This window comes from Pinus tabuliformis, chromosome 3_2, assembly GCF_031772625.1.
Source record: "Pinus tabuliformis cultivar Carrire ecotype Pingquan chromosome 3_2, CPIR1, whole genome shotgun sequence".
Classification (NCBI taxonomy): domain Eukaryota; kingdom Viridiplantae; phylum Streptophyta; class Pinopsida; order Pinales; family Pinaceae; genus Pinus; species Pinus tabuliformis.
In genome coordinates, this window is record NC_142302.1 from 122,606,269 (window position 1) to 122,629,724 (window position 23,456).

The following is a 23,456-nucleotide window of genomic DNA, read 5'->3' on the forward strand; positions in this document are numbered from 1 at the left end:
CTAAAGCACAGGACAAGAATCTACTTCTACTTTCAACCGGTGGAAGCCAATAGATCGATAAAAATAATATGAACAAGAAGAAGATAAATCAATGGCACATAACACAATAAGTTTTCCTAGGGGAAACCACTGCTCAAAACCTCGCCTATACGTATTGCATTAAATCATAAATATGGGTGAAGATACAAAGCTTGTTCTCACTAGAACAATTCCGCACAAGTATGCTCAACTCTCTCAGCTCACAAGCTAGCTCTTGGCCAACACTTAGCCAATTCTACAGCTCTCCAAGCCCCTAATATCTTTTGTAATTCCTAAGATGAATAGCCCATATTTAAATGGAATTCATGCTTACAAACCTACGAAATCCAAACATAGGATCAATCTTTGATGCATGCATGATATTTACACTCTAGTAAATAATACAACTGATAGTACATTGTCCTTGCACTCTAGTCTCAACTAGGTCTTTCTAATAATTGACATGCATGAGTTTCTCATGAGGGAATATTTAGTTAACGGGAGTAGCACTAGTGGATGCCTAGTGCATCAATTGAGAGTTAGTCCTCTATTAGTTCCTTAAACAGTTTGGAACTAATTTAACTGAACTTAACTCAGTAAACTAAGTGATCTAATTTCCAACTCAATTTAAACTCATACTAGACCCATAAAATTTAGGGAGAACATGTACATGACTACATAAAGACTTCCAACTTTAAATTCCTAAGCTAATTAAGTTAATTAAACTTAATTAACTATTTACAAGTTGGTATGAGAGTAGAATTTGATTTTAATTCTCAGTTTAATTCAAGGACAAATTAAACTCGAAATTCTTATTTCCATTTCTCAACAAATCCCCTACCCCTTTAGGTTTGCAGACATGAGAAAAGTGTTTCAATATCAAGGAAAAACTTGCAAAATTGTTCTAGATATTTTTTTTTTTTTAAATAAACAACCGGGGAAATTTTTGCAGTTGTTTCCTACCTTCTTTGGGTTATTTATTTTCAGGAATTATTTCCTGGCTAGACATGACATGACGTTGCTGACATGGACTTATTGATGACATGGAAATGTAAAGCCATTCTTGTTGCTCCTTCCTATGTTTCTGATTGGGAATGTTATTTTTTCCACCTCCATATGGCTTAGAGGTAAGGATTCTTCAATGATATTAGGTCTTGAGTTGTGGTCACAAATTGGTGTCCTTTTTGTTTCTCTTAATTGATTGGCTTACATAATTAGCTACAAACATGTATTCCAACATGTTTCCCTTCTCCATCTCCTTCTTCATCATCCTGTCATGGTATGATAAAGTACCTGCATCTACAATTCACTCATGACAAGATGAAATCAGTCTAATATGTTGCATGTTGATCTATTGATTGAGTTGGAACCAGGTGGCAGTATGAGGGAGAGGCTCAGTGACTACGTAATTTCGCAAATTAGGCAGTCAGGGGTGAAGCTTGAGCCTTATGACTATGCAATGTACAGTTTAGGCTGGGTTGACAAAGTAGATTGCATAGTTTTGGAGGTTAGTTAGCCAGGCTTAAGGGTTTAGCACTATTTATACCTACTTCCCATTTCTGGAAGGTAGATCAGGAAGGGTGCTTATAAAATTGTGTAAATTAGGAGCTCAAGGGTTGGGATTGAGGTCAAATATTGTGCAATCTGTAGTTGAGGTTAGGCTTGAGGGATGAGTTGTGTAGTTTGGAGGCCAAGGTCTGGGATTGAGCACTAAAAATGTGTAGTGTGCAGTCTTGGGAGGTAGGAACTGCGATTTTCATGGTTTAAAGAGGTAGGTTTGCAGCTAGAGGGATGAGACTATGCAATGCGTATTTCAAGAGGGACAATTGAGGCTAAGTTTCTTGGTCAAAGCTCCTTTGTAATTTGACTAAGTGTGGGATTTGTGAAGTTGATGTGAATAATGATAAGACTCGACTGTGATCACATACTTAGAATACTTGACAACAAAACAAAATAGATCATACAAGACACATGAAAACCATACTTCCCTCAGTGTGACAACTTTATGACAACTCACAACAAGTGCGACACTAAAGATAAATTTTTGGACGACCGTGATGACACTTGTGTGATAATGCTTACAACTTTTGAAATGAGTGCGACGGATGTTTACACGGTAAGATCAACTCATTTTCACAAGGGTAACTCCTTTAAACCACTAAAAAAATCTCCTATACAATATGTGACACTTAACATGCGAAAAGAGGACATTTTTCCTTTCTTGCAAAAGTGACCAAAACACTTAGAGAAAACACATATAATGGATTTCAATGTTTCCGATGACAATATGCAAGACCAAGGTAGGCTCCGAAATTTGGTGCAGACCAAAATTTTGGAGGGTGTTGTATAAACGACAACAGGTCTACATGAGACCCTTCAAATAATTCTTCAAAGTATGTTATATGAAGATATCTCTAGGTCTACTCATAAACAAATGCTTCAAGAGACCTCAACAACACTACATTTTTAACTCAAATTATGCTTCAAAAGGCTTCAAGAATGCTTTAAAGGTCATTGTAAGGGTTGCTTCAGCGTCTAGTCCTAAATGTGCTTCAAGTATTCTCTAAACAATTCATACTCTGCTTCAAGTGTTAGTTCAAACTTTGCTTGAAGGAAATATTCTCAGGCTACTCAACACGTTCTCCAAAAACTGCTCTAAAAACACTTCAAAACCTTATGCCAAGAAATATTTAGGATTCCTCAAAAATGTTTCAAAAAAATGATTCCAGACCAGCCCTATGTCTCCTAAAAAAGGTGACTACAGGACTGCTAAAAAACACTTCAAATATTTTCAAGACTACTTCTTCAGTCTTATCTTCTATGATTATCATTCACAAGACAAGGTTATGTTCTTTATTCTAGACCAAATTTGAGAAAAAATTACTCTCCTTAATAAGGGCGAGGTATGCCATTTTTCATAGGTTCAAACTATTTAAAAGGGGTTGAGTTCTTGAATTCTTCATAGGGCAATGTTTTTTACTAGTAAAGGTGGCAAAAATTACTCTAGGAGGAACCTAAGTTCCGTTCTACAAAAGGTTGAGCATTTTTCTAAAAACGATTTCGAATTTGAAACAAATGATAACTTCGAAGATGTCCCTAATCTTATTAGAAAACTTACTACTAACCTTTAATCTAGAACATAACCAAGAACAACAATTTTACTTCTTTAATATACTCATAGGTTCATGAGATATGAACCTTTTCAATCTTCACCCTCAAGGCTGAATTCTTCCTCTAATAGCTTGGTCGAGTTGATTTCCAAATTGTAGGTTTCAACCCCATACAGAAATTACTTGTATACGAATTCTAAAAAACAGAAAATAAACAACAGTGATAGCATAACGCATAAAACAAATATACACAGATATTTTCCCCTAGATCCCAAAACTAGGACTACCAAATTGATTTTTCATTATGTTCCTTTCAATGTTACAATACATATATATACATGCCGAAGCATCCATAAACCCGAACCCATTAACCATGGATTAGAACATAACTGTAGTTCCCTTGACTGGATCTATAAAAGACCATGTACCGAAAACCATCGTGCCCAAAACCATGTGTGGAATCCATGCACAAAACCATAAGTAGGTCTGCCCACGTAATATAGGGTCCAAAAAAAACACCCCGGGGCGCTGCCTCGGACCCCATAGAGGGGGCTACTGCCCCCCTCAAACCCCCCGACAGGTGGGCTGCCACCCCCCGCTATCCCCGGTTAATCATGGAAATAATATAACACAACCCAACACGAATGAGGTTGAAATGCCTTCCATTTATATTGGTCAATCACATAAAATAAAATTCCATGTCTATTGGTGAAGGGACAATGTGTTATCATTATTGTAGATGACCTATGCATAAGCCAACTTTCTCAATAATTTAATTACAGATTTAATAGGTTAATTTTCGTGGATATAGCTCACAAGTCATGTAGGTGATTAGCATATTCAAACTCAAATGCCAATTGTTATTGCATTGTTTTCTATTGTCGAGTTTAATTACTTTTTTGCATCCAACAAACATGTAACAAATCCTCAATTGTATTTTATTTTAATTGCAATGTCTTATAGGAAATATACACTACATTTGAAATATAAGTTTCCTTAGCTAGTCGACCATTAATGACAAATGAATAGTTCAAGCCATGATTTGTGAAATTATTCCTTTCAATTACGACGTTTTACAGTTGTATTTTTGAAATGTTCTTGCGTACCTCTCAAGTTTAAATTGGATTTTAAGTATATTAAACCTTTTTCCAAGGATAAAGTCACAAAGCTTGCTTCTTTACCCAACAAGAAAAGGGTTGTTACGTTAGTACAGTTGGAAGAGTCGATGCACATGTGCTTCATCCTTCTGGAAATGAGTAATTCATATCATTCAGTACTCATGAGCCAAGATATTGCCAACCATAGTTGATCCTTGCTTTTCCATCAATGACAACATCTAAAGAATCTCCCCCTTTGGCATTTATGGCAACAACATGAGTAAAACATCCCCGACATCTAATGGTAACTCCCCCTCAACTGATGGCGTATTTTACTCTAGTTATTTTCTCCCCCTTTGACATAAATGACAAGAAATAACTCCACCTGCATCTACTTCTCCTGTGTTCTCAGTGTACAATGTTTAATAGTTGGCAATGTTTAGTCTTAGTTATCGTAGATTTTTTTTAATAATAGCCCATTTCCTTCTATTCATTGACTAAATAATTGGCAAATTGATTGAAAAGTACCAGATAATACTTATAATATAAAATGTTTTCTCCAATATAAATCAATATTTTACGAAAGGTGCAGTCTTGGTGATCACCATGCTCACAATTTTGGCAAAAAAATAAAAAATACTTGTAGTGGGATCACAATTATAAGAAGATTTTTCAATCCTTCCTGAAGATAAGGCTTAAAACATTTGAATGAGTAGATACAACACTTCCTCTTTTAGATCAGAATGAGGTATGTCCATTGAAACTCCATTCAGTCTCTTAGCGGAAGCATAACGACACCAAGGCCCAGAGGAGTACTAGAAATTGTTGATGAGGTTCCTTCGAGAATATTTATCAACTATTCTTGAGCTACCATTGACTACCAAGAATATTTGATGGTGTAGTTCCTATACTGACATTTTTAGTATTTTCAAAAGGTGATTCTATAGGCTTAGCCCTCAATACAATGTCCATTATCCCCATGTTTTCAGTTAAAGAGTCCAACATTCCTCCTATAGAAAGTGGTGGACTAACCATCACCTTTGGTTCAAGTATCTCCAAAGGATTGTGCCACCATGAATTTATTTTGCATAAAAATGGCTCCTATAAGGGTTATTATATCTTATTCATGCTATTTGAACCTTGAATCTCATAATCACTCTCCTTTTTATGCATAATTTCAATTAGTAGTATTGGGTGCTAACTATACCAATGAAAAAGTGATTTGTATATAATGCATGCAACAACATACCTTCCTTGGTTGAAGCCCATATCTTGTGAGACATACTTGATAAGTGTGTCTATTTTTTCATATCTATCATGCAAAGGTTTTTGGTGGCTTATTTTCTATTTGAACATACGCCTTGATCGCAGGCACATCACTTGGTATATATTTTATGGTAGTAACTTCATTAGGATCATGGTGGCCATTCTCCAAAGTCCATAGTCTGAGTAACTATAGTTATGAAGCTTTCTAAGAAAGTATTTATAGGGGACTTGACCAAATTTTATTGATGAAGGAACCCATTAGTCTATAGACAAAGTATTTATAAATATCCCATTAGTTTCTCAACGTTTATCTCTACATCCTTTGCCTTTTTCATTATTTCTTCACCCAACTTTTCAGATTCAACATATTTTTTCTCAGTCTAATCTAGTTTTTTTTTTACTGAATTTACCAAATCCTTCAATTTCTCATTCTCCCTTGTGAGAATATTGAGCTTTGTGGAATGCACAACAACCACTAGAGTGAATTTATCTATTCCATATGCTTTCTAACTACTTCTCCAACTACAAATTCCATGTAAGTTCCTTAACTTGTTTCTCCAACTTGGTTTTACCAATCTCAAGGATAAACAGTGTTCCTTAAGGTGAATGATTGCAGTTGGTTAGAGAGGCTCAGGGTGATTTCATGTAGGAAAGAAAGTGGAGAAGTTGTAGAGGTATATTTATTGGCCCAAGATGCAAGATAAATTAGTTAGGTTCATAAGAGGATGCATGCTTGTTGTACCAACATGCCTAGCAATAGGAAACAATATTTATATCATCCCTTACCTGTACCAACTTGTCCTTGGGAGGAAATTTCCATGGACTTTGTGGGGAGTTTACCAACAACCAGGAAGGGATATAGCTACCTATTAATGGTAGTTGACAGGTTTAGAATATGTTTGTTATTATGCCCTATATACTGACCATCATTGGGTAAGAAACATTGAATTTATGTTGGAAATAATACTGAGAGGGGGGGGGGGGTGAACAGTATTATCAAATCAAACACTTTTCCATTTCCATACTCAGATTCATATACGCTACTTCAGTGAAGGGAACCTGCATGTACACGCAACTATGTCTAATGCAACTAGCGTATATCCAGTAAACTTATGATTCAGTTAATCCATTAAATGTTGATCTTTAGTTAGTGCATCAGAACTTTTATTAACCATATGAATAGTAAACAGGTGTAGTAAAATAGAACAGATCATCACACACAAGAAGCACACATGAACACCATGATGTAAGGTGGAAACCCAATGTGGGTGAAAACCACTTGCTGCAAGTCATCTCTATCTTCTTTAAATAAGAAACTTCTTTTTACAATATTTATGTATTGGTGTTGTCTTATACCAGTACACAGGATTCTTCCTGCAGAAGGTTACAACCTTCTCTCGTTCTCCAGCTTCTCCTGGAAGGGAGCTACAACCCCCTTAGCTCTTGTACTAGCCGATGTACTAGTACGTAGGTGCCAGCCTACTGAATGCTCCAACCTTCACTCGTTTTCCAGCTACTACTAGAAGGGAGCTACCACCCCCTTAGCTCTTGTACTAGCTGATGTACTAGTACATAGGTGCCAACCTACAGAAGGCTACAACCTTCTCTTTCATCCTCCAAGTACCATGTTTCATAAATTTTCAGACTAGATACTCTTGAAGAACAACACCATAATCTAAAAGGCCACATTTCATCCAATTTTCATACTGGACCCATCAATATCATTGAAGCACAAAATCAATCAACACTAGCATCATCAATCTCTGAATCACCCAATACTGAATTACTGAAACCCAGTCAACAAACTGCAATCACCAGAACTCAGAGCATAACATAGAACTCTGCAACAATATTCAAAACCAACTGTATCATCAGAAATCATGCATACGCTACTTGGAAGAGCCGAACCAGCGTGTATACGCAACTTCACCAAAGTGAACCAGCGTATATGTCAACAATTACTTACTGATAACTTCGCTGCACTTCCTGACTTCAGACATACCCAGATTATTACATATACAAGGATAATACATATGTTAGCAACCAGATCTAGTCCATCAGATCACATAAAGATAAGTCATTATGATCCTGATCCATTATAGATATCAATTTCAACCAAACTGAATATGTAGAATACTGACACCAGTAAACAATCACCAGAACTCAGACTTTGCATCAACAACCAGAACCACCTGTAACTTCAAACATCATAGTTCATATTGTATATGCTACTTAGATGTATCTAACCTACGTATGTACGCGCTTTTATCAAAGTCAACCAGCGTATACATCTGTAAATATTCATTCATGTTTTGCATCTATTTCAATCTTAAGTTATATCCAGATCAGAATATTACATGCGTCAGTATACAGATCTAGAACAAGCATGATCAAACCATATATAGATGATTCATTCCAAACCATTTGATCCCAATCTATCCTTAGATCTTGTTCTCCATCAACTGTTGAGATTCCTCCTTAGCTCAGATTAAGCAAAGCATCATGAACCCATAACCTGCATACTAGATCTCATACATCATCAGATATTCAAGACTTTCTCAATCCCTTTGCCTAATGATCTTCTTCTCCTTTTATAGTCTTAAGCCTTACTCAATACCATGGTCCAAAACCATTGAGAACCAATACTAGGGACCCAATACCTGGGTTCAATACTTCGAACGCAATACCAAGGACCAAAAACATAGGTCTAAATACCACAGACCCAAAAATAAGCTTTCCCACATGTATGCACTTTTCTGTGCATGAAAGTGCGTGCATACACATACGTGACTTTTGATCAGCAATCCCGCGTGTATACACACCTTTGTATATAGTGAACATGTGTATAACCTGCATCTGTACGCGATTTGGTATATAGTGAACCTGCGTATATACTCTTCTTTCTTCATTCTTTGTAGTCTGATCCTCAACTCTTTGCTACAGACCTGCTGCACTATGATCTGTCATCTGTGTGAGTTGCCATCAAGGACAACACTTGTATCATAATGCCAACAATCTCCCCCTTTGGACTTGATGGCAAAGCTAACTTGTCGTACTGAGAACTGTCATCTGATTCCTTTGAGCTGTCTTGCATCCCATGTATTCTATCACATCTGATATCTCTTTTGTAGATTCATCTAGTTATATATAAGTGAGTTGTTCTTCTACGAGTGGGTTGCCATCAAGTACAACGCATGCATCATAATGCCAACAATCTCCCCCTTTGGACTTGATGGCAACAACACCAAATCACTCTCCCCCTTTGACATCAAGGACAAAGGGTGGACCAAGATATTCTCTTTCCTTGATAAACATTCTGCTGTCCATACTCCCCTTGAGTACCTGCTGAAATCTTTGAATGTGCTACCCCTTTGTTTATGCCAAGGTGTACCAATCTATCCATGCTCCCTCTAAGTACATGTTGAAATCTCTGCTCTGCTAAAGTGTGTTGTTCATGCTCCCCCTGACTATAAACAAGGTCTCCAAAAAGATGTTCTATAAGAAAGAACATGACTCTATACATCATAAGCGAACTTCCTATCACCAAAGACTCATACATACATCCATCTCCAACCAAGCGGGGATATATCAATATTGACTCATCATCCCAACCAAGTGGGGATACACCAGATATCAAATGTTTAAACATAACTGAAATATTACATCATCCTTCCCATGCATAGTGGGGTTACAAATTACAAAAGGGATTCATCAAATGACTAAAATAGATAGAGACAAACTATTACATCAAGAGTCTTGATATGACCTTTACATGACATTTATAACAGAGACCGAACATCTAAATAAGACCATGATAGTCATCAGAAACTATCGTACATAATGTATGATCTGCTCCATAAGCATCTGACAACAGCATCTAGACCAGCAACCTGTATATGTTCATTAGTGTATAAGTCATCAACCTATAACAAGGTATGTCTGCATCAATTCATCCCTTTGAACAGAATTCTACATATGTCATATAGAGTCATTCACATTATATCATATGTGAAAAACACCATAGCCATCTCATCAACATCAAGATTTGCATGATCCAAGTATCATCACTTGGGAACATCTGCATCAATCAACATATGTAAGTATCAACCTATCATCATATAGGCAAGAAATCATCATCATCATGTCTCCAACAATGCAACTTTGAGTAATCATTCATGTATCCAACACTATGTATCTTGAGCTCAAGATCATTTGTCAAGACTTCTTGATATCATCAACAGCAACAATCCTCATCCACATGAGCGCCAAGAACTATAGGAATCCTGCATCATAACTCTATTATATGATCTTTATGCATATGACGACAACAGCATATGAGTGACTCATCATCAAGTAATGAAGATATGTATTCAAGCTTTGTACTTCTCCTTATCCTTATGAAGATCACCATGTAAACACCATATATGCATCATCATAATGCCAACAATGCATTATTAAAAGCATATGCTCCCCTTGAACTTGTGCCATCTGTTCACTGTCAGATCTGATCATGCATATATCAGCAAGAAGTATCAAGACATCATCATCATCAAGTTAGGATCAAAAACACTTCTAAACATCTTATGAGTATCTAGACATTTCCACACATCATCAGCAAATTGTAACCATTATCAAACAGAGTAAATAATGGACTGAATCATATTAGACCCTTTTTCTGAGCCTTTCCCTACTGCTTTTCCTCAAACTAACATATACGTGACTGTGCAGTAACTAACTCGCATATATACGCGACTTCCCTTTATGAAACTTGCATATGAGATTTAGGACACTGAAGTTTTACACTTTCAGCTCCCTTTGAGTCTGTTATGTATGTATATTGTGTTGTGCCACATCTTTCTGACTGTACTTCCTTCTTCTTCCATATCTTCAAGTGTGATGATGTTTTCTCCTTTTGGTATGGTGCCCATACTTTGTTTCTTCAATCCTTAGCTATATGTCCAAGCTTGTTACATGCATAACATCTCACATGTTTCATATTCCTTCTGTAGCAATCAACAACTCTATGACCAAACATATTGCAAGCAAAGCAATATCCCTTAAAGTACCTGGAACGTGATGGTCTTTCTGTGTGATCGTGTTGAACCATTATTCTTCTGCATTTGGCTGCAACATGTCCAAGATTATGACATACATAACATTCAACATTATTCATCGAAGGAGTAAAAGATTTTCTTTGAAGAATTTCTTTCCTTGGCTATTGATGGGGTTGTCCTCTCATCTACTTGTTGATTATTTTAGATTTATCATTAGAATTCCTTGCCTCTCCTTGTGAGCTAGATTCATCTTCAATAGATTCATAAAAACCAAGGCCAGTTTTGATAGCAGGAGACCTTTGACTACTAAGAATATCATCCAAGATCTTAGTACTATCTTGAAATCGTAAGAGCTTATCCTTTTCTTCTAAGTTATCTTTTAGAATATTTACCTCAATCTGATGTTGCTCCTCCTTTTCATGATACTGCTTCTTCATGTTTTCTTCAGTTTTTCTTCCTTCTTCCAACTGATGTCTTAGTTCAAGAACTTCGTTTTCTTGTTTTTCAAGAGCTTGGAGTAGTTCTTTATTCTGCTTATTTGATTCTTCAAGATCCTCTTTTAGTGAGAGGATCGTAGCTTCAAGACTTTCATAGTAACTGGATCTATCTCTGAGCTTCTTGATTATTGTGCTCCTTTCATTGACTTCATTTCTTAATGATGTCACTTCATCCTGCAACTTTTGACATTGATCTTCCTTGTCCTTGAATAAATTCCTTACCTTGTTTCCTTCCTCTAGTTGAGCTTTTAATTTGGTAGCTTCTTCTTTGAAGGCACATTCCCTTTTGTTCAATAGATCTTGTTGATCTCTAATTTTGTCTGTAAGCCTTTTAAATTCTGCCTCTATTTGATATCTTTCTTGCTCACCCATGAGAAAAAATTCAATTGTTTCGCTATCACTTTCATCATCTTCAAATGGATGGATAAATGTATCACAAGAGGATAACAAATTCATACCTGATAGTTATTTTGCTTGTTCATCTTCATTCTGAAGTGATTCTGAATCTGAAGTGCTTCTTCCACATATTCCCCAATCGATTCTCCCACTGTCATAGCTCTTCTGAGATGTCTTCTTCTTCTTAGGCGCTTTCTTCTTAAGCTTCTTTCCCATTGATCTACGGATCTCCTTCAAGCGATCAAGCTTCTACCAAAGGACTTGCTCTGATACCAATTGTTGGAAATAATATTGAGGGGGGGGGGGGGGGAATCAGTATTATCAAATCAAACACTTTTTCATTTCCATACTCAAATTCATATACGCTACTTCAGTGAAGGGAACCTGCGTGTACACGCAACTATGTCTAATGCAACTAGCGTATATCCAGTAAACTTATGATTCAGTTAATCCATTAAATGTTGATCTTTAGTTAGTGCATCAAAACTTTTATTAACCATATGAACAGTAAACAGGTACAGTAAAACAGAACAGATCATCACACACAAGAAGCACACATGAACACCATGATGTAAGATGGAAACCCAATGTGGGTGAAAACCACATGCTGCAAGTCATCTCTATCTTCTTTTAATAAGAAACTTATTTTTACAATATTTCTGTACTGGTGCAGTCTTATACCAGTACACAGGCTTCTTCCTGCAGAAGGCTACAACCTTCTCTCGTTCTCCAGCTTCTCCTGGAAGGGAGCTACAACCCCCTTAGCTCTTGTACTAGCCGATGTACTAGTACGTAGGTGCCAGCCTACTGAATGTTCCAACCTTCACTCGTTTTCTAGCTGCTACTGGAAGGGAGCTACCACCCCCTTAGCTCTTGTACTAGCTGATGTACTAGTACGTAGGTGCCAACCTACAGAAGGCTACAACCTTCTCTTTCATCCTCCAAGTACCATGTTTCATAAATTTTCAGACTGGATAACCTTGAAGCACAACACCATAATCTAAAAGGCCAAGTTTCATCCAATTTTCATACTAGACCCATCAATATCATTGAAGCACAAAATCAATCAACACTAGCATCATCAATATCTGAATCACCTAATACTGAATTACTGAAACCTAGTCAACAAACTGCAATCACCAGAACTCAGAGTAGAACACAGAACTCTGCAACAATATTCAGAACCAACTATATCATCAGAAATCATGCATATGCTACTTGGAAGAGCCAAACCAGCGTGTATACGCAACTTCACCAAAGTGAACCAGCGTATATGTCAACAATTACTTACTGATAACTTCACTGCACTTCCTGACTTTAGACATACCCAGATCATTATATATACAAGGATAATACATATGTTAGCAACCAGATCTAGTCCATCATATCACATAAAGATAAGTCATTATGATCCTGATCCATTATAGATCTCACAATCAACTAAACTGAATATGCAGAATACTGACACCAGTAAACAGTCACCAGAACTCAGACTTTGCATCAACAACCAGAACCACCTGTAACTTCAAACATCATAGTTCATATTGTATACGCTACTTAGATGTATCTAACCTGCGTATGTACACACTTTTATCAAAGTCAACCAGTGTATACATTTGTAAATATTCATTCATGTTTTGCAGCTATTTCAATCTTAAGTTATACCTAGATCAGAACATTACATGCATCAGTATACAGATCTAGAACAAGCATGATCAAACCATATAGAGATGATTCATTCCAAACCATTTGATCCCCATCTATCCTTAGATCTTTTTCTCCATCAACTGCTGAGATTCCTCCTTAGCTCAGATTAAGCAAAGCATCATGAACCCATAACCTGCATACTAGATCTCATACATCATCAGATATTCAAGACTTTCTCAATCCCTTTGCCTAATGATCTTCTTCTCCTTTTATAGTCTTAGGCCTTACTCAATACCATGGTCCAAAACCATTGAGAACCAATACTAGGGACCCAATACCTAGGTTCAATACTTCAAACGCAATACCAAGGACCAAAACCATAGGTCTAAATACCACAGACCCAAAAATAAGCTTTCCCACATGTACGCGCTTTTCCATGCATGAAAGTGCGTGCATACGTATATGCGACTTTTGATCAGCAATCCCGCATGTATACATGCCTTTGTATATAGTGAACCTGCGTATAACCTGCATATGTACGCGACTTGGTATATAGTGAACCTACGTATATACTCTTCTTTCTTCATTCTCTGTAGTCGGATCATCAACTCTTTGCTACAGACCTGTTGCACTATGATCTGTCATCTGTGTGAGTTGCCATCAAGGACAACACTTGTATCATAATGCCAACAATTTATCCTTTAGACAGGTAAGGGTGCACTTTGGGATACGAAGGAGCATCATTTTAGACAAGGTCACAAGATTTCTCAGTGCATTTTGAACTACATTGTGTGAGAACATGTTTGAAGAGTTTTATAAAATTCCATCCATAGATATATGGGAAGATAAAATTACTCCACAATACTTTGGTGCAGCTTCTGAGGGGATACAACGAGAAGCATCTGAAGACTTGGGATGAAAAATGGTATATAAACAACATTCTTACAATAGAGTATTCCGCACCTTTACTGGAAACTTACCATTTGAAACTTGTATTGGATATTTGTCACCTTCACCTTTGGATATTGCATATGGGCAACAAGGAGAAGTGAGGGACAATATTATAGGAGACACCTTGAGGGCTGAAAAATTTATAGAGAAAATTAGGCAGATCCATATACATGTACAAGAGACACTGCAGAAGCCATAGGAGAAATACAAGGCCAGGCATGATCAACATACAACATAGAAATATTTCAAGGTGGGAGACAAAGTATGGCTATAAGTGAACAAGGAGAGGCTACATGGGCCTAGTAATAAAATCAAGGTTCTACGGTATGGTCCCTTCAAGATACTGGAAAAGGTGCACGATAATTCCTATCGACTCAATTTACCACCATATATGTGGATTTACTCAATTTTGAATGTAGAGAATCTAAAACTCTATGAGCCTTCAAAACTTTATCAGGAAGAGGAACATGTCCTACCTTTTGTTGAGGATTCGACACCAGATGCTTAGGAAGAGTTTACAGAATATGAAATTTTGTAGAAGAGGTCCAGAACTACAAGACATGGGAAGCATGACCTTTGGTAGATTGGGTTGAAAGGACAACTTCTAGGCAAAGCTAAATGGTACACCCGAGAGAAGGTGGAGGAAAAATTTCATCACCTCATTCAACGGAAGCTTTTAGGGAAAAAAATCCTCCTAAAATGGGGAGGCATGATATGGATTGGATCATTATATTCTTTTTCATCCATATAAATGCTTTTAGAGTGGAAAAAGTGGAGGAATCAGCTCTCAGGACCATTTTTACCGATGAGACCCAATTTAGCAAATTAGGGTCTGAAACCTTCCAAGAGCATTTTGAGTCATCAAATGATGTTTTTTGGAGGAAAATATTTGTTACTTTAGTGTGGCACCCTTTTTCCCTATTCTACACACATAGACCTTTCCAATGGTGCAGAATTTCATCAATCAAATTCTGTATGCAAAAGCTATGCCACTCCGAAGTTGATGTCCTGTTTTCACTGCCATAATTCGATAGGATGCCAATTCATCCCCCATTATTCATGAAAAATGGGCTAGCCATGTATGATTCAGAATACCATAGAAGAGTCTATATTGTAACTCTTATTATTGAGTTGAGGTAGTCAAACCTAACCATTAATAGGCTATAGAGCTATGTCATAACTAGGTCACTAGGAGGAAAAGGGATTCATTCTTTTGAGTGAATTTGTTCCATAACTGAGCAAAAATGGCCGAGATGGATAGGATATAGAGCACATAGGGAGGATTGGTGCATTATAGTAGCCCATAGGCTAAAATCCATACTTCTTTGTACTCACAGAAATTTTCTACTTACAGAAAGGGAGTAGAGCGACCTCACCTTCTAGCTAAATTTTTCTCCCAAAAGCATTTTCCAGGTCATATCTCGTGACAAATGTGTGTGAAAGATTTTATTTTACTGTTCTCTTTTTTACACATAATTTTAATGCACTTGCATAAACTTTGAAAAGTAATCTACAGATCTATAAATTTAAAGAGAAGTAAAACTGTAATAGTGTAGATTTTAAATTTTTAAGTATAATTTTATCAGATCTGTTGTGACGAATTGTCTAGTGGAGTATCCATAGAAGTTTATAGATCAGATACATATATTTGTTTTTCATTTTCTACTATCAATGACTTTGTTTTTTTATTTTGAGAATATGGTTTCTTTATTTTTAAAATGACACATGGTAACTCCAAGTTGAAAAGGGTGTTGGAGAATGTAACTAGTTTTGGTCTTCATAATTTGTACCATTATGTATTTTATGTAAAAAACAAAACAAAAGAAAAAGAAAATTTATTATTATTTTATTTTCTGGAAAATAATGTTATTCATGCTTCTATGTTTTGAGTCAAAGAGTCAAATTCCTATTTTGGACATATTGTAAAAGAAAAATAAAAAGGAATTTTAATTGTAATTTAGGGACAAAAACCTCCCTAGATGCAAAGTTGGCCTTGTCCCAATGGAAATGTCTATTTGCACCCCATCTAAACAATATAAATAAAGGGAATGTGGAGCTCATTTGGAGACACTCACTTGATGTATTACAATTTAAAATATTGTGAAAAGGATAAAGAAGAAGTGGAGGGCCGAAGTTCGAAAGAAAGAAGTTCTTCTTGAGCTAGTGTTTGGGGAATATTTTCCTTGGTACTTCTCCTCTTGTTGGCCCTCTTGTTGATGGATCTGCTGGAAAGAAGAAATAATTGACTTGGCATCTAGAGATGGAAATTTTATGTGGTTATTAGTCTTGGATATCTCATTTGATATGAATCTATAATGAGAATTTTCTAGGTTTCCCACTTGCAGGGGTTTCTCCCTGGCTTGGAGCATATATCTTGCGTTCTATTGTCTTCTATGGTATTCATGTTTTATGATAATTTCTTGATGAAGAAAGAAAACATAATAATAAAAATGCTAACAGACTCATAACTAATTATCATGAACTTGAAATCTAATAATAAGATGAAGAAACCTCTTGATTTCCAAAATGGTATCAGAGTCAGGATTAAAGAAAGGAGGTTGGAGATAAAGAATTAAATTATTACAGTGACATGAATTATGCTGAAACCCTAGCATTCTCTATAAAAGTGGTGGCACCATGTCTAAGTGGCCAAGATATCACTCAGTAATAACTTTGACTTTGCATTAATAGAGGCTTGTATACTCTGCGATATTTCACACTCTGTGGCTCAGAGGTAATGCTTTTTAGCATTACAAATACATCACACTTTTTTGTAATTTGAAGACTTTCCACTGGTAATTGGTATCATATGGCCTAGATCTATAATTATGATATCGCTTCTTTGTGCATAAAATGACTTAATAGTGGCTCATTGGTTCGTTTGATACTAAAATTACGATTGCTTCTTCAACTCGCACACCTTATTCAACTCATATGTGGAAAATATTAGATCAAGGGTAATTTTGTAATTCGATATGATTTGGAAGAAACTCACTTTATAGTGGGTTAATAATTTGATGCTATTTTGTTGTGGCTCGTATGATCTGGGATTTTCATCATTTTTATGAGGCATCATTGTATATATAATAATCTGCATTAAAACATAATGGTCGTGTTGTCACCTATCACATATTTTCTGCAATTATATCAAATGGTGGGAAAAAAGTGGAGTAGAAGTGCAAAAAGGCCAAAGAGGAGAGAAAATATCAGAGGCCGAAAGCATGAGGAGGATGCCAAAGCCAAAAGCCTAAGTTTCAAATCCAAAAGTTAAGCCCATATTTAAAGAGGAGTGCTAAAATTAGGGATCTGATCACATCAGAGCCCATCCTTGGGAAGACTGGAAGGAAGGCATATTGGAGGACGTTTTATTGGAGGTCGTTGGCATCAAAACCCTTTTAAATCTCTTTTCTAAAAGTTCCCATTGAGAGGGGCTTCAGTATTTTTTGTAACTTGGTCACAAAGAACTAAAAGCACCAAGGGCGCAGAGTTAGGCAGAGCCTGTAAGTTCTAAGAAGGAATATCAAAGGTTGAAAGCATCAAAACATTTTAGGAAAAAGTTCCAATGAAGATGGCTTTGATATATATTTTTTGTTGGTCATGAAAAATCAAGAGAACCAAGGGAACAAAGATAAGGGCCAAGCTTCGAGAGTTATGAGCCCATCGGAAGCGGAGGTTATTGTAACTCCAATCTTAATTCATTTTTTTAAAACTTCCATTCTTGAGGGCTTCTGATAAAGACTGGCACTTGTTCATGCAAGTACAACGAAAATCAATGCAAAACCAAAGACCCCAAGGATCCTTTCTCTCTCCTCAAAACTAGACACTTGACAGCAGATAGTTGGTTCTAAGAATTTGATAGGGAAGATTATGTCAGCATGACATGGAGGTACAAGGTCACGTGGCAGGCAGTTTCAATATTTTGGAGGGCCAAAGACCAAATGACTTCCATTCCAACTCATCCTATGTGAAACTTAGAGCCACGAAGCTAGAGTGGCCTCCTCCTTCCACACAAACATTGAGAATGTGATCTTGTGCATACAACAATTATCACAGGGCATATGTGCCCTGATCTTTATGAAGGAAAAAAAATCATGATTGGAAATTATTTTTATTTCTTTGTGCATTATTGTTTGAATAATATATGTGGGGAGCTTGTAGAGATATTCTATGAGAAAATAGATTTGATATGTCCATATACAAACTAATTCTAGATACAGTTTAATGGATAACAAAAATATAGTACAATAACATTGCAGTTAAATAATACTAGCTTCCATTCTATCTGGTTCTCTGGAGCAAACTGGTGTGTCGTGACTAAAGGAAAAGTGAGATGCATGTAGAACTGAATAAGAAATCAAGTCTATCTCCACCATTTATATGTCAAAGGACGTACTATATGAAGTTGCATTGGCTTATGTCCACAAGCATCCAGTCCTACCAGTAGAAACCTGATAGTGATGTTTGGTTTAGGGATATTTGGAACCAGGCCCATAGGGATGGCTAGCGTGGAAGTTTGCTAGAACAATTATGCCCATATGGGAACAACTTAAGCAATTGAATCATGGTTACTTTAGTTAGAAGGTAACTTTATAACTTACCTGAGTGTACCAACACCCTTTTGGTGTCTATCTATAATCTTAGTTTAGTTCTTATTAGGAATTTAACCTTACGAGAATTTCTTCCAGCTATTGCCTTCATGCCATGAGTCCTTATCTTAAGAGAAAGGAATGAGAAGCAAAGGCATGGCTAGTGACTAGAGTGAAGTTGCAACAAGTTAGTTGCACTAGAAGGTGCAATTGAATCACTACCTTCAAGGAGATCTAATGCTTGTGAGGTATTTTGGTTTTGCTAAGCCTGTACCTCAAAGGAAGTTATAATTGATGGAAGTTTTATTTCCCTTCATATAGTTGCTTTTTTGTCCACCACATACCTAATTAAGTTTGAAATTTGAAAAGACCTCTATAGATGAGAAGTGAAGATCCATTCTTGTTTTTTCTAGCTCGTTTAGTTTCGGATTGATGTCATCCACTTTACTATCGTCGATTATCAAGATTCATAATCTTGCATTGCTTTAATGGCACCAAGAGTAACATAGATTATATTTGTAGGATTTTATTGTTAAGTGCACTTGTAGGAGGTATGATATCACAATAGACAAATAGAAACTCCATTATGTTTATGGAATTCCTAACTATTAGCTACTTCTAGATGAGAAGGTTTAGAGATGCTGCCTTGGAAAGTTAAACTTTTAACATGAAATTATAGTCTTCCAATGATAGAAATGAGCTCTGAAAACAATGAAACTGATTAGAACACCATCCTCCCCATCAGTAAACCACAATTATTAAATTATGAACAAATTACTTGAATGGTGCTTAGGTTATGTAACTAAGCTTTTTGAAACTGAAATCAAATTAGTGATTTATGCCATACTAAGTGAACAATGCTACTTAGAGTAATGGCTAATTGTGGCCATTATGAAAATGTGACCCTTACTGTGGGTATCCTCCATTGTGACTATAATGTGACCTCTCAAATGCCATGACTGACAACCTTAACAGTGGCAGTTCCACACCAAGCCTGACCTCACATAAAAATGATCTCCACACAAAGTGATCACATGTCTTCTCCACACACATTATTAGGCGAGAGTTCTCTAACCTAGTGACCAAATGACTTCCACTCCAAATAAGCCTATGTGAAACTTAGAGCCACAAAGCCAGAGTGGCCTCCTCCTTACACACAAACATTGAAAACGTGATCCTATGAAGACAACAATTATCACAGAGCATAAGTTCCTTGATCTTTATGAAGGAAAAAAATCATGACTGGAAATTATTTTATTTCTTTGTGCATTATTGTTTAAATACTCTATGTGGGGAGCTTGTAGAGATATTCTATGAGAAAATACATTTGATATCTTCATCTACAAAATATTTCTAGATATAGTCTAACAGATAACAAAAATATAGTACAATAACATTGCACCTAAATAATACTAGCTGCCATTCTATCTGGTTCTCTGGAGCAAAGTGGTGTGTCGTGACTAAAGGCAGAGTGAGATGCCTATAGCACTGAATAAGAAATCAAGTCTATCTCCACCATTTATATGTCAGAGGACACACTATATGAAGTTGCATTGGCTCGTGTCCACAAGCATCCAATCCTACCAGTAGAAACCCAATAGTGATGTTTGGTTTAGGGATATTTGGAACCAGGCCCATAGGGATGGCTAGTTTGGAAGTTTGCTGGAAACATTTTTCCCATAGGGGAACAAATTAAGCAATTGGATCATGGTTACTTGAGTTAGAAGGTAAATTTATAACTTACCTAAGTGTACCGACACCCTCTTGGTGTCTATCTGTAATCTTAGTTTAGTTCTTACTAGGCATTTAAACTTACCAGAATTTCTTCCAGCTATTGCCTTCATGCCATGAGTCCTTATCTTAAGAGAAAGGAATGAGAAGCAAAGGCATGGCTAGTGACTAGAGTGAAGTTGCAACAAGTTAGTTGTACTAGAAGCTGCAATTCAATCACTACCTTCAAGGAGATCTAATGCTTGTGAGGTATTTTGGTTTTGCTGAGCCTGTACCTCAAAGGAAGTTATAACTGATGGACGTTTTCTTTCCCTTCATATATGTGCTTTTTTGTCCACCACATACCTAATTAAGTTTGAAATTTTAAAATCCCTCTATAGATGAGAAGTAAAAATCCATTCTTTTTTTCCTAGCTCGTTTAGTTTCATATTGATGTCATCCACTTTATTATTGTCGATTATCAAGATTCATAATCTTGCATTGCTTTAATGGCACCAAGAATAACATAGATTATATTTGCAGGTTTTCACTGTTAAGTGCACTTGTAGGAGGCATGATATCAAAATAGACAAATAGAAACTCCATTATGTGTATGGAATTCCTAACTATTAGCTACTTCTAGATGAGCAGGTTTAGAGATGCTGCCTTGGAAAGTTAAACTTTTAACATGAACTCATAGTATTCCAATGATAGCAATGAGCTCTGAAAAAAATGAAACTTATTAGAACACCATCCTCCGCATAAGTAAACCACAATTAGTAAATTATGAAAAAATTACTTGAATGGTGCTTAGGTTATGTAACTGAGCTTTTTGAAACTGAAAACAAATCAGTGTTTTATGCCATACGAGGTGAACAATGCTAGTTAGAGTAATGAATAACTTCGTTGTTTCTTTCTAGCACAAAGAACTCTCAAGATTTTAGATAAGCTAATTGCAATATGATGGTTTTCCAGATGATGTAATAGTTGCTGACCCAGACTGTGAGTAAACTTGAATTTTTTTTAGGCATCATATGGTTTGTACCTTTAAATTCAAATGAAATCAAATATTTTCAGAGTAATTACTCCATTATTTCTTGTAAGGACAAATTTCTCTGGCCATCAGTGTGGAAAGCAAAACATTCTCTTCTCTAAGTTAATTTTAGTTTTTCCCTCTTTTGGTATTTATTTGAGAAAATCTTGAATATTATACTGAAATTCTTGTGTATGAAAATTGTTGGTAGGACTATATAAAAGTAATGGATACCTAATGGTCTCTTGCAATGGAGGCCTGGATCAGATGTGAGCTGCAATATGCAAGCTGGTTTATCTCCACCTTTTAGAATTATGCACGATTTTCCTTTAGCTAGGGCCTTGATTATGGTTCTCCAAACTATAATTATTTACTTTAGGTTGTCACTATGTTTGCTACATTTTCTTTTGTGACTGTTTTGTAATATATTATCCTTTGATCAAGGTCAATCTTTTTCTCGTGTTAGATATGTGACAGGGTTACAATTATCTCAATATGACTGTGGTTGTCCCAAAGCTCGACAAGGCTTCATTTTGGGCAGATCCCAGGTGTTTAACTTTAGTATTCCTCCTTTTTGTTAACAGAGCTTCAGTATGTTTTATCAATTGAATTCAACATTGAGTATTGCATGGCATTAATTACTTGTGGGGGTGGTTTATCCTTCATGTTTCCTTTTGCCAAATTAATCTTTAATTTTATGTGAATAGTGAATTTGAAGACATTTTTGATGTGGATCAATTTATCACATCTCTCAGAGGCAATTTTCAGATAGTAAAGAAGCTTCCTTCAAAGTTGAAGGCAAAGACAGAAGATGGGAGGCAAAGACAGAAGATGGGGTAGTCTTCACCATGCCTCCTATGAGATGGTCAAACATGTCCTCTTACCTGCATCAGGTTGAGTATCAAAGACTATCCTGTAATACTTTGGGCTTTGCATAGAAGGATACTAACAAAGTTTCCTACCATGATACAAATCCTTCCCCTTATAAGAAAGCACAAAGTTTTTCATTTGAATAAGACATATGCACATCTGGCAAATAATAGCCTGCCACTTGAGGTTTAAAAGCTATGTTGTCATGTGAATTACAACACTCTGCTTTTCACTTCAAAAATTGATGAATTGGGTCAATTTTTTTTTTTAATATTGCAATAGCATGGTCCTTTTGTGGCTCTTCATCTTTTTTATGAAATGGATATATTGGTTTTTTCTGGTTTCACTCTTCAATGTACTGATGAATAAGTTGAGGAACTCACCAGACTTAGGTATATTACATGTTTGGAAATCATAATATTTTCCTGGTCAAGTCAAAATATTTATTGTTAACAATTTTGATCCTATTATCTTGTTGTATTTCTTTCACAGGGATGCCTACCCTTGGTGGAAGGAGATCATAATTTCTTAAATGAAGAGGAAGGATGGACTGTGTCGTATAACACCAGAGGAGACTCCATTAGTGCTGAAAGCTTTTGATTTTGATAGAAATATTCATATATGTATTGCTGCTGAAGAAATCTATGGGGGGGAAAGAAGGATTCCTGCCCTCTATTCAACTTATCCAAATATTGTAAGTTAACCAATTCACTCACTTCAACTCATTTTCCTTTGAAGTTGGATTTTCTTATGTCATGCACTCATGCTGATCAACAAAAATCTGCAGGTGAGGAAGGAGACTCTTCTTAGTCCTATGTATTTAAAGCCATTTGAAAATTATTCATCTGAAATGGTTGCACTGGATTACATGGTGTCTTTGCCAGTGATGTGTTTATTCCTACATATGATGACAACATGGAAAAAGTTATGGAAGGGAATTGCAGGTAATCTTATATTGTTTTGCATATATCTAGCAGAGAGGATATAGTGATTACCTAGAGGTACGAGTTGTAGTGGTGACAAATTTAGTTCTCTTAGAACATACCTTTGTAACTAGTGTTAAGAAGCCTTAGGAATCGAGTCACAGGTATTATTAGTATTTTTCCAGTCAGTTGTCTACATTATTTATTATATGTTTCCTTTTTCTTTCTTGATTTTTTGGATACTTTATTGATTGAGTTTCAGTTCAATGTAAATTGTGGAAACGCTTTGGATGTGTTA

General features: G+C 36.1%; 1 pseudogene; it reads left to right on the forward strand.

The window, feature by feature from the left end:
• The first annotated feature begins 1,354 nt into the window (after positions 1 to 1,354).
• LOC149180121 (rhamnogalacturonan I rhamnosyltransferase 1-like) lies at positions 1,355 to 23,183 on the forward strand (annotated as a pseudogene).
• The last annotated feature ends 273 nt before the right edge of the window (positions 23,184 to 23,456 follow it).